The sequence below is a fragment of the Rhinopithecus roxellana genome, chromosome 7 (genome assembly GCF_007565055.1).
Source record: "Rhinopithecus roxellana isolate Shanxi Qingling chromosome 7, ASM756505v1, whole genome shotgun sequence".
In the NCBI taxonomy this organism is placed as follows: domain Eukaryota; kingdom Metazoa; phylum Chordata; class Mammalia; order Primates; family Cercopithecidae; genus Rhinopithecus; species Rhinopithecus roxellana.
Genome location: NC_044555.1, coordinates 10754630 through 10767961, shown reverse-complemented (window position 1 = coordinate 10767961; position 13332 = coordinate 10754630).

Below are 13332 nucleotides of genomic sequence, written 5' to 3'. Positions count from 1 at the left end.
ATATTCCTTTGAGTATATACCCAGTAATGGATTGCTGGGTCAAAAGTTATTTCTGTTTTTAGGTCTTTGAGTAATCACCACACTGTTTTCCACACTGCCTGAACTAGTTTACACTCCCAACAACAGTGTATAAGCATTCCGTTTCCTCCACAACCTTGCCATATCTGTTATTTTTTATGGTTTTTAAAATTATTATTATTCCAATAGGTTTTTGGGGATCAGATTGTGTTTGGTAACATGGATAAATTCCTTAGATGTGATTTCTGAGATTTCAGTGCACCCATCAGCCCAGCAGTGTACAGTGCACCCAATGTGTAGACTTTTATTCCTTATTCCCCTCCCACCTTTCCCCCCAAGTCCCCAGAGTTAATGATATCCTTCTTATCCCTTTGCATACTCATAGCTTAGCTCCCACTTATAAGTGAGAATATATGATGTTTGGTTTTCCATTCCTGAGTTACTTCACTTACAGTAATAACCTTCAACTCCATCTAGGTTGCTGTGGATGCCATTATTATATTCCTTTTCATGGCTGAGTAATATTCCATTATATATATATATATACACACACACACACACACACACACACACACACATATATATATATATATATACACACACATGCGTATATATATAGCTGTGTATATATATACACGTGAATATATATACACATCTATATATACAAGTGTATAGATGTGTATACACACATGTGTGTGGATATATATATATATATACGTGTGTGTGTGTGTGTGTGTATGTATATGTGCCACATTTTCTTAATCCACTCATTGGTTGATTGACATTTAGGCTAGTTCCATATGTTTTCTTTTTTTTTTATTTTATTTTTATTTTTATTTTTTTTATTATACTTTAAGTTCTAGGGTACATGTGCATAACATGCAGGTTTGTTACATATGTATACTTATGCCATGTTGGTGTGCTGCACCCATCAACTCGTCAGCACCCATTGCAAATTGTGCTGCTATAAACATGTGCATGCAAGTGTCTTTTTTCATATGATGACTTATTTTCTTTGGGTAGTTACCCAGTAGTGGGATTGCTGGATCACATAGTAGTTTTTTAGTTCTTTAAGGAATCTCCATACTGTTTTCTATAGTGGTTGTACTAGTTTACATTCCCACTAGTAGTGTAAAGGTGTTCCCTTATCAGCACATTCACACTGACATTTATTATTTCTTTGATTTTTAAATTATGGCCATTCTCGAAGGAGTGAGGTGGTATCACATAGTGGTTTTGATTTGCGTTTCCCTGATTATTAGTTGCATTAGACTGTTTTCATGCAGCTGATAAAGACATACCCAAAACTGGGAACAAAAAGAGATTTAATTGTTCGGGATGGCTGGGGAGGCCTCAGAATCATGGCAGGAGGTGAAATGTACTTCTTACATAGTGGGAGCAAGAGAAAATGAGAGAAGAAGCAAAAGCAGAAACCCCTGATAAACCCATCAGATCTTGTGAGACTTTTCACTATCACGAGAATAGCATGGGAAAGACTGGCCCCATGATTCGATTACCTCCCCCTTGGTCTCTCCCACAACATGTGGGAATTCTGGGAGATACAATTCAAGTTGAGATTTGGTTGAGGACACAGCCAAACTATATCATTAGTGATGTTGGGCATTTTTCATATGTCTGTTGGCCATTTGGATATCTTCTTTTGAGAATTGTTTATTCATGCCCTTAGCTCACTTTTTGATGGGATTTTTTTTTTTCTTGCTGATTTGTTTAAGTTCCTTGTAGATTCCAGACATTAGTCTTTTGTTGGATGCATAGTTGCAAAGATTTTCTCCCACTCTGGGAGTTGCTTGTTTACTCTGCTGATTATTTCTTTTGCTGTGCAGAAGCTTTTTAATTTAATTAAGTCCCATCTATTTATCTTAGTTTTTGTTGCATTTGCTTTTGGGTTGTTGGTCATAAAGTCTTTGCCTAAGCCAATGTCTAGAAGAGTTTTTCCAATGCTATCTTCTATAATTTTTATGCCTTCTGGTTTTAGATTTAAGTCTTTCATTCATCTTGAGTTGATTTTGTATAGACTGAGAGATGAGGATCTGGTTTCATTCTTCTACAAGTGGCTTGCCAATTATCCCAGCACAACTTGTTAAATAGGGTATTCTTTCCACACTTCATATTTTTGTTTGGTTTGTCAAAGATCAGTTGGCTGTAAGTATTTTGTTTTACTTCTGGGTTCTCTATTCTGTTCCATTTGTCTATGTGTGTATTTTTATACCAGTGCCATGTTGTTTTGGTGACTATAGCCTTATAATATAGTTTGAAGTTGGGTAATGTGATGCCTCCAGATGTGTTCTTTTTGTTTAGTCTTGCTTTAGTTATGTGGGCTGTGTTTTGGTTCCATATAAATTTTAGAATTGTTTCTTCTAGTTTTGTGAAGACCAATGATGGTATTTTGATGGAAATTGCAGTGAATTTGTAGATTGCTTTTGGCAGCGTGGTCATTTTTACAATATTGATTCTACTCATCCATGAGCATGGGGGATGTTTTCATTTGTTTGTGTTGGCTATTATTTATTTCAGTAGTGTTTTGTAGTTTTCCTTGTAGAGGTCTTTCACCTCCTTGGTTAGGTCTATTCCTAAGGATTTTACTTTATTTCATTTTATTTTTTGCAAATATTGTAAAAGGAATTGAGTTCCTTATTTGATTCTCAGCTTGGTCACTGTTGGTGTATAGTAGTGCCCCTGATTTGTGTACATTAATTTTGTATCTTGAAACTTTACTGAATTCATTTATCGAATTGAGGAGCTTTTTAGATGAGTCTGTAGGGTTTTCTGGTATACGATCATATCATCAGCAAATAGCGACATTTTGACTTCCCCTTTAGCAATTTGGATGCCTTTTATTTTTCTCTCGTTTGATTCCTCTGTCCAGGACTTCCAGTACGATGTTAAATAGAGGTGGTGAAAGTGGCAGCTTTGTCTTATTCAAGTTCTCAGGGGGGACGTTTTCAACTTTTCCCTGTTCAGTATAATGTTGGCTATGGGTTTGTCATACATGGCTTATGCTACCTTAAGGTAAGTCCCTTCTATGCTGATTTTGCTGAGGGTTTTAATCATTAAACGATGCTGGATTTTGTCAAATCCTTATTGTGCATCTATTGAGATGATCATGTGATTTTTGTTTGTAATTCTGCTTATGTGGTGTATGACATTTACTGACTTGCATGTGTTAAACCATCCATGAATTTCTTGTAGGAAGCTCTCTTGATCATGGTGGATTATCTTTTTTGGATATGCTGTTGGATTCCATTTGCTAAAATTTTGTTGAGGATTTTTGCATCTATGGTAATCAGGGATATTGGTCTGTAGCTTTTTTTCATGTCCTCTGGTTTTGGTATTAGGGTGATACTGGCTTCATGGAATGATTTAGGGAGCATTCCCTCTTTCTCTATCTTTTGGAATAGTTTCAATAGGATTGGTACCAATTCTTCTTTGAATGTCTGATAGAATTCAGCTGCAAATCCCTCTGGTCCTGGACTGATTTTTGCTGAAAATATTTTATTACCATTCGAGCTTCTTGGAGGTTTTGTTCATTTTTAAAAAAAATTCTTCTTTCTTTGTCTTTGTCAGGTTGGCTTAATTTGAAAGCCTTGTCCTCAAGCTCTGAAGGTCTTTCTTCTACTTCTTCAATTTTATTATTGAAACATTCCAGTTTATTTTGCATTTCTCTAAGTGTGGCTTTCATTGCCAGAAATCATGATTTTTTAAATTTATGCTATATATTTCTCTAAAGATTTTTTCTATATGTATCCTGTATTATTATTTTATTTTCTTTAATTTGATTTTCGCCTTTCTCTGGTGCCTCCCTCAGTAGCTTAATAATCAACTTTCTGAATTCTTACTGAAAATTCAGAGATTTCTTCTGGGTTTGGATCTATTGCTGGTGAGCTAGTGTGAACTTCTGAGGGTGTTAAAGAACCTTCCTTTTCTGTATTACCAGAGATCTTTTTCTGGTTCCCTCTCTCTTCTCATTTGTGTAGACCATGTCAGAGGAAAGATGTGGGGTTCAAGCACTGCTGTTCAGATTATTTTGTCCCACAGGGTGATCCCTTGATGTGGTGCTCTCCCCATTGGCCTAGGGATGGGGCTTCCTGAGAGCCAGACTGTAGTGATTATTATTGCTCTTCTGGGTCTAGCCAACCAGTAGAGCTACCAGGCTTCATGTTGGTACTGCGAAATGTCTGCAAAGAGTCTTATGATGTGATCAATCTTCAGGTCTCTCAGCCATGGATACCACAGCCTGTTCCAGTGGAGGTAGCAGGGAAGCGAAGTGGACTCTGTGATGATCCTTAGTTATAGTTTTGTTTAGTGTGCTGGTTTTCTCAAATGCTGGTTGTACTAGCAGTGAAGATGTCAAATAGGCAGACTCAGGACCTCTGGATAGCCAAGATATTAACAGATGGTGGAAGTAGTTGTTGTTTTCTCCTTCCTTGAAGCAGGGTTGCTCTGTTATGAGTTGCTGTAATGACTTGAGTTCGTTGGCCTCTAGCCAGGAGGTAGCAAGCTCAAGAGAGCATCAGTTGTGATAGTATGGGAGGATACAAGCTTGACCTAAGGTCACCCGGATAAGTATTCTTTTGACATTTTAGTAATAGCCATTTTGACTGGTGTGAGATGGTATCTCATTGTGGTTTTGATTTGCATTTCTCTAATAATCAGTGATACTGAGTTTTCTTTTATATGCTTGTTGGCTGCACGAAGATCTTCCTTTAAAAAGTGTCTGTTCATGCTCTTTGCCCACTTTTTAATGGGGTTGTTTGTTTTTTTCTTGTACATTTAAGTTTCTTATGGGTGCAAGATATTAGACCTTTGTCAAATGTATAGTTTGCAAAAATTTTCTACAATTCTGTAGGTTGTCTGTTTACTCTGTTGATAATTTATTTTGCTGTACAGAAGCTCTTTCGTTTAATTATATCTCATCAATTTTTGCTTTTGTTGCGATTGCTTTTGGCATCTTTGTCATGAAATCTTTGCCCATTCCTATGTCAAGAATGGTATTGCCTAGGTTGTTTTCCATGATTTTTATAGTTTTAGGTTTCATATTTACATCTTTAGTCTATCTTCATGTGATTTTTGTATATGGTGTAAGGAAGGGGTTCAGTTTCAATCTTCTGCATATGACTAGCCAGTTATCCCAGGCACCATTTATTGAACAGGGAATCTTCTCCTTATTGCTTGTTTTTGTCAGCTTTGTCAATGATCAGATAGTTGTAGGTGTGTGGTCTTATTTCTGGGCTTTCTATTCTGTTTCATTGGTCTATGTGTCTGTTTGTGTACCAGTACCATGCTTTTTTGGTTACTGTAGCCCTGTAGTATAGTTTGAAGTTGGGTAGCATGATGCCTCCTGCTTTGTTATTTTTACTTAAAACTGCCTTGACTATTCATGCTCTTTTTCAGTTCCATATGAATTTTAAAATAGTTTTTTTTCTAGTTCTATGAAGTATGTTCTTGGTAATTTCATAGAAATAGCATTGAATCTATACATTGCTTTGGGCCATATGGCCATTTTAATGGTATTGATTCTTCGTATCCATGAACATAGAAAGTTTTTCCATTTGGTTATGCAATCTCTGATTACTTCGAGTAGTGGTTTGTAGTTCTCCATGTAGTAATCCTTCACTTCCCTGATTAACTGCATTCCTAGGTATTTTATTCTTTTTGTTTCTTGCCCATTTTAAATCATGTTATTCGTTTTCTTGTTATTGAGTTGTTTGAGTTTCTTATATATTATGGAAATCAGCCTCTTATCAGATATAAGGTTTGCAGATATTTTACCCCATTATATGTGTTGTCTCTTAACTCAGGATTGTTTCCTTGACTGTGCAGAAGCTTTTCAATTTGATGCTAGCCCATTTGTTTATTTTGCTTTTGTTGCCTGTATTTTCAGGGTCATATCCAAAAAACCAACGTCATGGAGACTTCCCCCTATGTTTTTTTTCCTGTATTTTCATAGTTTAGAGTCTTATACTTAAGTCTTTAATCCATTTTCAGTTGTTTTTTTATATAAAGTGAGTGCACAGTCTAATTTCATTATTACTCATGTGGATATCCAGTTTTTTTTTTTTTTTTTTTTTTTTTTTATACTTTAAGTTCTAGGGTACATGTGCATAACGTGCAGGTTTGTTACATATGTATACTTGTGCCATGTTGGTGTGCTGCACCCATCAACTCGTCAGCACCCATCAATTCATCATTTATATCATGTATAACTCCCCAATGCAATCCCTCCCTCCTCCCCACTCCCCCCTCCCCATGATGGACCCCAGTGCGTGATGTTCCCCTTCCCGAGTCCAAGTGATCTCATTGTTCAGTTCCCACCTATGAGTGAGAACATGCGGTGTTTGGTTTTCTGTTCTTGTGATGGTTTGCTAAGAATGATGGTTTCCAGCTGCATCCATGTCCCTACAAAGGACGCAAACTCATCCTTTTTTATGGCTGCATAGTACTCCATGGTGTATATGTGCCACATTTTCTTAATCCAGTCTGTCACAGATGGACATTTGGGTTGTTTCCAAGTCTTTGCTATTGTGAATAGTGCCGCAATAAACATACGTGTACATGTGTCTTTGTAGTAGAATGATTTATAATCCTTTGGGTATATACCCAGTAGTGGGATGGCTGGGTCATATGGTACATCTAGTTCTAGATCCTTGAGGAATTGCCATACTGTTTTCCATAATGGTTGAACTAGTTTACAATCCCACCAACAGTGTAAAAGTGTTCCTATTTCTCCACATCCTCTCCAACACCTGTTGTTTCCTGACTTCTTAATGATTGCCATTCTAACTGGTGTGAGATGGTATCTCATTGTGGTTTTGATTTGCATTTCTCTGATGGCCAGTGACGATGAGCATTTTTTCATGTGTCTGTTGGCTGTATGAATATCTTCTTTTGAGAAATGTCTGTTCATATACTTTCCCCAATTTTTGATGGGGTTGTTTGTTTTTTTCTCATATATTTGTTTGAGTTCTTTGTAGATTCTGGATATTAGCCCTTTGTCAGATGAGTAGGTTGCAAAAATTTTCTCCCATTCTGTAGGTTGCCTGTTCACTCTGATGGTAGTTTCTTTTGCTGTGCAAAAGCTCTTTAGTTTAATGAGATCCCATTTGTCAATTTTTGCTTTTGCTGCCGTTTCTTTTGGTGTTTTAGACATGAAGTCCTTGCCCTTGCCTATGTCCTGAATGGTACTACCTAGATTTTTTTCTAGGGTTTTTATGGTATTAGGTCTAACATTTAAGTCTCTAATCCATCTTGAATTAATCTTCATATAAGGGGTAAGGAAAGGATCCAGTTTCAGCTTTCTACTTATGGCTAGCCAATTTTCCCAGCACCATTTCTTAAATAGGGAATCCTTTCCCCATTTCTTGTTTCTCTCAGGTTTGTCAAAGATCAGATGGCTGTACATGTGTGGTATTATTTCTGAGGACTCTGTTCTGTTCCATTGGTCTATATCTCTGTTTTGGTACCAGTACCATGCTGTTTTGGTTACTGTAGCCTTGTAGTATAGTTTGAAGTCAGGTTGCGTGACGCCTCCAGCTTTGTCCTTTTGACTTAGGATTGTCTTGGCAATGCGGGCTTTTTTTTGGTTCCATATGAACTTTAAAGCAGTTTTTTCCAATTCTGTGAAGAAACTCATTGGTAGCTTGATGGGGATGGCATTGAATCTATAAATAACCTTGGGGAGTATGGCCATTTTCACGATATTGATTCTTCCTATCCATGAGCATGGTATGTTCTTCCATTTGTTTGTGTCCTCTTTGATTTCACTGAGCAGTGGTTTGTAGTTCTCCTTGAAGAGGTCCTTTACATCCCTTGTAAGCTGGATTCCTAGGTATTTTATTCTCTTTGAAGCAATTGTGAATGGAAGTTCATTCCTGATTTGGCTCTCTGCTTGTCTGTTACTGGTGTATAAGAATGCTTGTGATTTTTGCACATTAATTTTGTATCCTGAGACTTTGCTGAAGTTGCTTATCAGCTTAAGGAGATTTTGGGCTGAGACGATGGGGTTTTCTAAATATACAATCATGTCATCTGCAAACAGGGACAATTTGACTTCTTCTTTTCCTAACTGGATACACTTGATTTCTTTCTCTTGCCTGATTGCCCTAGCCAGAACTTCCAACACTATGTTGAATAGGAGTGGTGAGAGAGGGCATCCCTGTCTTGTGCCAGATTTCAAAGGGAATTTTTCCAGTTTTTGCCCATTCAGTATGATATTAGCTGTGGGTTTGTCATAAATAGCTCTTATTATTTTGAGGTACGTTCCATCAATACCGAATTTATTGAGCGTTTTAACATGAAGGGCTGTTGAATTTTGTCAAAAGCCTTTTCTGCATCTATTGAGACAATCATATGGTTCTTGTCTTTGGTTCTGTTTATATGCTGGTTTACGTTTATTGATTTGCGAATGTTGAACCAGCCTTGCATCCCAGGGATGAAGCCCACTTGATCATGGTGGATAAGCTTTTTGATGTGCTGCTGAATCCGGTTTGCCAGTATTTTATTGAGAATTTTTGCATCAATGTTCATCAGGGATATTGGTCTAAAATTCTCTTCTTTTGTTGTGTCTCTGCCAGGCTTTGGTATCAGGATGATGTTGGCCTCATAAAATGAGTTAGGGAGGATTCCCTCTTTTTCTATTGATTGGAATAGTTTCAGAAGGAATGGTACCAGCTCCTCCTTGTACCTCTGGTAGAATTCAGCTGTGAATCCATCTGGTCCTGGACTTTTTTTGGTGGGTAGGCTATTAATTGTTGCCTCAATTTCAGAGCCTGCTATTGGTCTATTCAGGGATTCAACTTCTTCCTGGTTCAGCCTTGGGAGAGTGTAAGTGTCCAGGAAATTATCCATTTCTTCTAGATTTTCTAGTTGATTTGCGTAGAGGCGTTTATAGTATTCTCTGATGGTAGTTTGTATTTCTGTGGGGTCAGTGGTGATATCCCCTTTATCATTTTTTATTGCATCTATATTATTCCTCTCTCTTTTCTTCTTTATTAGCCTTGCTAGCGGTCTGTCAATTTTGTTGATCTTTTCAAAAAACCAACTCCTGGATTCATTGATTTTTTGGAGGGTTTTTTGTGTCTCTATCTCCTTCAGTTCGGCTCTGATGTTAGTTATTTCTTGCCTTCTGCTAGCTTTTGAATGTGTTTGCTCTTGCCTCTCTAGTTCTTTTAATTGTGATGTTAGAGTGTCAATTTTAGATCTTTCCTGCTTTCTCTTGTGGGCATTTAGTGCTATAAATTTCCCTCTACACACTGCTTTAAATGTGTCCCAGAGATTCTGGTATGTTGTATCTTTGTTCTCATTGGTTTCAAAGAACATCTTTATTTCCGCTTTCATTTCGTTATGTACCCAGTAGTCATTCAGGAGCAGGTTGTTCAGTTTCCATGTAGTTGAGCGGTTTTGATTGAGTTTCTTAGTCCTGAGTTCTAGTTGGATTGCACTGTGGTCTGAGAGACAGTTTGTTATAATTTCTGTTCTTTTACATTTGCTGAGGAGTGCTTTACTTCCAATTATGTGGTCAATTTTGGAATAAGTGCGATGTGGTGCTGAGAAGAATGTATATTCTGTTGATTTGGGGTGGAGAGTTCTATAGATGTCTATTAGGTCCGCTTGGTGCAGAGATGAGTTCAATTCCTGGATATCCTTGTTAACTTTCTGTCTCGTTGATCTGTCTAATGTTGACAGCGGAGTGTTGAAGTCTCCCATTATTATTGTATGGGAGTCTAAGTCTCTTTGTAAGTCTCTAAGGACTTGCTTTATGAATCTGGGTGCTCCTGTATTGGGTGCATATATATTTAGGAGAGTTAGCTCTTCCTGTTGAATTGATCCCTTTACCATTATGTAATGGCCTTCTTTGTCTCTTTTGATCTTTGATGGTTTAAAGTCTGTTTTATCAGAGACAAGGATTGCAACCCCTGCTTTTTTTTGTTCTCCATTTGCTTGGTAGATCTTCCTCCATCCCTTTATTTTGAGCCTATGTATGTCTCTGCATGTGAGATGGGTCTCCTGAATACAGCAGACTGATGGGTCTTGACTCTTTATCCAGTTTGCCAGTCTGTGTCTTTTAATTGGAGCATTTAGTCCATTAACATTTAAGGTTAATATTGTTATGTGTGAACTTGATCCTGCCATTATGATATTAACTGGTTATTTTGCTCGTTAGTTGATGCAGTTTCTTCCTAGCCTCGATGGTCTTTACATTTTGGCATGTTTTTGTGATGGCTGGTACCGGTTGTTCCTTTCCATGTTTAGGTCTTCCTTCAGGGTCTCTTGTAAGGCAGGCCTGGTGGTGACAAAATCTCTAAGCATTTGCTTATCTGTAAAGGATTTTATTTCTCCTTCACTTATGAAACTTAGTTTGGCTGGATATGAAATTCTGGGTTTAAAATTCTTTTCTTTAAGAACGTTGAATATTGGCCCCCACTCTCTTCTGGCTTGTAGAGTCTCTGCCGAGAGATCTGCTGTTAGTCTGATGGGCTTCCCTTTGTGGGTAACCCGACCTTTCTCTCTGGCTGCCCTTAAGATTTTTTCCTTCATTTCAACTTTGGTGAATCTGGCAATTATGTGTCTTGGAGTTGCTCTTCTGGAGGAGTATCTTCGTGGCGTTCTCTGTATTTCGTGAATTTGAATGTTGGCCTGCCGTACTAGGTTGGGGAAGTTCTCCTGGATGATTTCCTGAAGAGTGTTTTCCAACTTGGTTCCATTTTCCCCCTCACTTTCAGGCACCCCAATCAGACGTAGATTTGGTCTTTTTACGTAATCCCATACTTCTTGCAGTCTTTGCTCATTTCTTTTTCTTCTTTTTTCTTTTGGTTTCTCTTCTCGCTTCATTTCATTCATTTGATCTTCAATCGCTGATACTCTTTCTTCCAGTTGATCGAGTCGGTTACTGAAGCTTGTGCATTTGTCACGTATTTCTCGTGTCATGGTTTTCATCTCTGTCATTTCGTTTATGATCTTCTCTGCATTAATTAGTCTAGCTGTCAATTCTTCCACTCTTTTTTCAAGATTTTTATTTTCTTTGCGCTGGGTACGTAATTCCTCCTTTAGCTCTGATAAGTTTGATGGACTGAAGCCTTCTTCTCTCATCTCGTCCAAGTCATTCTCTGACCAGCTTTGATCCGTTGCTGGCGATGGGCTGCGCTCCTTTGCAGGGGGAGATGCGCTCTTATTTTTTGAATTTCCAGCTTTTCTGCCCTGCTTCTTCCCCATCTTTGTGGTTTTATCTGTCTCTGGTCTTTGATGGTGGTGACATACTGATGGGGTTTTGGTATAGGTGTCCTTCCTGTTTGATAGTTTTCCTTCTGACAGTCAGAAGGACTGTCTGTTGGTCTGTTGGAGATTGCTTGAGGTCCACTCCAGACCCTGTTTGCCTGGGTATCAGCAGCAGAGGTTGCCGAAGATAGAATATTGCTGAACAGCGAGTGTACCTGTCTGATTCTTCCTTTGGAAGTTTCCTCTCAGGGTTGTACTCCACCCTGTGAGGTGTGGGGTGTCAGACTGCCCCTAGTGGGGGATTTCTCCCAGCTAGGCTACTCAGGGGTCAGGGACCCACCTGAGCAGGCAGTCTGTCCGTTCTCAGATCTCAACCTCCGCTGTTGGGAGATCCACGGCTCTCCCCAAAGCTGTCAGACAGAGTCGTTCGCGTCTGCACCGGCTCCCGCTACTTCCCCTGTTGGTCTTCAGCTGTGCGCTGTCCCCAGAGGTGGATACTACAGAGACAGGCAGGCTTCCTTGAGCTGCTGTGAGCTCCACCCAGTTCGAGCTTCCCAGCGGCTTTGTTTACCTACTTAAGCCTCAGCAATGGCGGGCGCCCCTCCCCCAGCCTCGCTGCTGCCTTGCGGATAGATCGCGGCAGACTGCTGTGTTAGCAGTGAGGGAGGCTTCGTGGGCGTGGGACCCTCCCGGCCAGGTGTGGGATAAATTCTCCTGGTGTGCCTGTATGCTTACAGCGCAGTATTGGGGTGGGAGTTACCCGATTTTCCAGGTGTTGTGTGTCTCAGTTCCCCTGGCTAGGAAAACGGATCCCCTTCCCCCTTGCGCTTCCACGTGAGGCGATGCCTCGCCCTGCTTCAGCTCTCGCTGGTCAGGCTGCAGCAGCTGACCAGCACCGATTGTCCGGCACTCCCTAGTGAGATGACCCCGGTACCTCAGTTGAAAATGCAGAAATCACCGGTCTTCTGTGTCGCTCGCGCTGGGAGTTTGAGACTGGAGCTGTTCCTATTCCGCCATCTTGCTCTGCCCCTCGTTCAGTCTCCGGATATCCAGTTTTTAAGCACCATTTATTGAAGACTGTCTTTTCCTCAATATGTGTTCCTGGCACCTTTGTCAAAAATCAGTTGGCTATACATAAAAAGGAATAAATTAACAACATTTTCAGTGACCTGGATGAGATTGGAGATTATTATTTTAAGTAAGGTAACTCAGGAATGGAAAACTAAACATTGTATATTCTTACTGATATGTGGGAGCTAATCTATGAGGATGCAAAAGCATAAGAATGATACAACGTACTTTGGGGACTTGGGAGGAAGGGGGAGGGGGTGAAGATAAAAGACTACAAATACGGTGCAGTGTATACTGCTTGGGTGATGGGTGCACCAAAATCTCACAAATCACCACTAAACTGTACCCCAATAACTTACATAAAAAAATCGTTTGGCTATAAATGTGTGAACTTGCTTCTGGGCTCTCTATTCTGTTTCTTTGCTCTATGTGTCTGTTTTCATGCCCTTTCCATACTGTTTTGGTTACTACAAAGCTGTAGTACATTTTGAAGTCAGATAAGTGTGATGCTTCCAGTTTTATTCCTTTGCCCAGGATTGCTTTAGCTATTCAAGATCTTTCATGGTTCCATACAAACTCTAGCATTGGTTTTTCTATTTCTGTGAGGAGTATCATTGGTGAGAAGAGCCTGGTTCCCAGCGACAGTGATGTTGGTCCTGAAGTGGTGTAGACTCGAAATGGACTCTACCTCACAGACATAAAGCCTGGTGCTGTGAGGTCCCACCTGCTAGCAGGATGGGTCTGGTGGCTCAGTCTGCAAGTTCTTGCCTGGAGTATGGAGCCCTGGTGACCTGCCTAGTGCTTGATTTTACTGTGGCAGGCCCAGCGTTCTGGTCTAAGGCAAAGATCTGTGCTCACTTCCTTCTTTTCCCCAAGCAAGCAAAATATCTCTCTACACTGTGCTAACTGGGGTTGAGGGAGGGGTGACACAGGCCATATAATACTCTCCTTTCTACCTACTTCCATGTGTCTTTACTTATTACTGTGGAAGCAAACAGTATATCTCTCTAC